Source organism: Pteropus vampyrus, unplaced genomic scaffold (genome assembly GCF_000151845.1).
Source record: "Pteropus vampyrus isolate Shadow unplaced genomic scaffold, Pvam_2.0 Scaffold10625, whole genome shotgun sequence".
Taxonomy (NCBI): Eukaryota; Metazoa; Chordata; class Mammalia; order Chiroptera; family Pteropodidae; genus Pteropus; species Pteropus vampyrus.
The window spans coordinates 2766-4519 of NW_011899406.1; the positions used below are offsets into that span (position 1 = coordinate 2766).

The 1754-nt window shown below is 36.9% G+C and overlaps 1 long non-coding RNA gene across 1 annotated transcript; it reads right to left on the bottom strand.

Annotated features, from left to right (window-relative positions):
* Positions 1 to 333: 333 nt before the first annotated feature.
* LOC105310748 lies at positions 334 to 1329 on the bottom strand. Its single transcript, XR_897549.2, has 2 exons — positions 1197 to 1329; positions 334 to 538 (listed from the first exon to the last, which is right to left on the bottom strand). It is a non-coding gene; the product is annotated as an uncharacterized LOC105310748 (long non-coding RNA).
* Positions 1330 to 1754: the final 425 nt, after the last annotated feature.

The window sequence follows — 1754 nt, forward strand, 5'->3', positions numbered from 1 at the left end:
AATAAAATAGTTCAAACAAAACTCTTAAACAATTGTGCAAATCTGGGTGGTTTTTAAAACACTGCCTACCTGTTTCTTTCTTTCTTCTTTCAGCTTAAAGCATATTAAAATAAGACTTTTATCACCTTTTATAAAGAAAGCTTGGCTGTCCTTTGGCGAACACTGACAATTTACAATGGCGTGGCCTTTGAGAAAACAGAAGTCATTTTACAAATTCACAATGCACCTCTGATTTCAAATGGATTCCCCATTAAAAAAAAAAATAAAGAAGCACAACCTCTAGCATCTTTTGTGTTTCAGCAATTTACAAAAAGAACTCACAGGATTTGGAAATAAATGAGTAAGAGAGTGTAAGTTTATAATTAGAAAAATGGCAGTTTGTAGACCTTCCCTCACATTCCAATTGGGCATTTAGAGCTTCAGGAACCCTGTGGGTTTGGAAGGTCAAATATAATTGGAGGATTGGTCGGTTGAAAGCTGACTGTACACGTTGAGGCATTGATGTACGTTGTATAACCGTCGGTCATAATGCCGTAACCTGTGGGGAGAGAGTGTCAAGCTTACTGTAATATATACAAATAACAGTGGCTCAATGCAACACTGTCAGGCAAGGAAAACAAAACAAAACAAAACAAAACAAAAGCCTTGTCGGTGGGTAGTGAGATGAAGTTCAGTGGAGACTCCCCAGTTATAACAGCTTTCAGAAGCTGCCTCCCGATTTTCTCTCTTTAAAGGGAGAATTCTCTGCTTCAAAGACAAGGGACTCTTTTTTCTTTATTTAAACACTAGATTTGTCAGGAAAAGGCTGTCATGTCTTTACTAGTGAGACTATAAAATTTTTTTCCCCTTTTTAAAATATGATTTTCATTTCAAAGCCCCTGTGTTAACCATTGAATTCTAGGGCACAGAATGAGTAACATAAGAAACTCTTTGGGGATGCACACAGCCAAACTCCCAGTAAATTTTGGGACGGGTGAAGAAGGAAAGAGTATTGCACCGGGAATTGGGAGTGGATGCTCACTCAGCTTCCTTAACTATGAAATAATATCTAAACTGCCTCGATGAAAATTAACAAGTGATCTTATCTTGAATTGTGTGGCTTTGATGCAGAATTCCATTTCATTCAAGAGTCAAGTAATCAAACGTCCAAGTGATTTGGAGAAACCTCACCATAGGACACTGCCTCCTAAGCTTACCTGGATACTGGATCAAGCAAAAATACTTCCCATATGCAGTATAACTCTCTTGTGACCTATTGGAAGAAAGCTAAGAAAGTTTCTCTGGGTCTTTGGTATGTATGATCCTTTTATAAATTTTAATACATTGAAATTTTCAGCATGTTTGTAAATTTGCACGTTTCCCTGGATACCTTATAGTTTCCTTACAGCCTCTGCAATTGAGTTTGTAATTCTATGCTGGCATCAGGTTCACATGGCATAGAAAAAATATGCCTGTGAAAAAAATAAAATTACCAGGACTTATAGAAATAACTGATAAGATTTTTTTTTTCTCCTTTCCATTTACTAAAATTTCTCCAAGTAAGCCTGTGGAGAGCTTAATGAGGGTCAATGGAAAAATCTCTTAAGAAAAGAAAAGAGGCATTTAAAATGTGCACTGTTTAGTTCTGGGGTCATAAAGTCTTGTTATCTCTCTCCATCAGGAGGCTGGTATTTGCCCTCTCTCTGCCCTCTTCAGCTGTCTTAAGCGAATACAATCAAGACAAGTTTATTTGAATATGATCTCCTCCCTTTTAA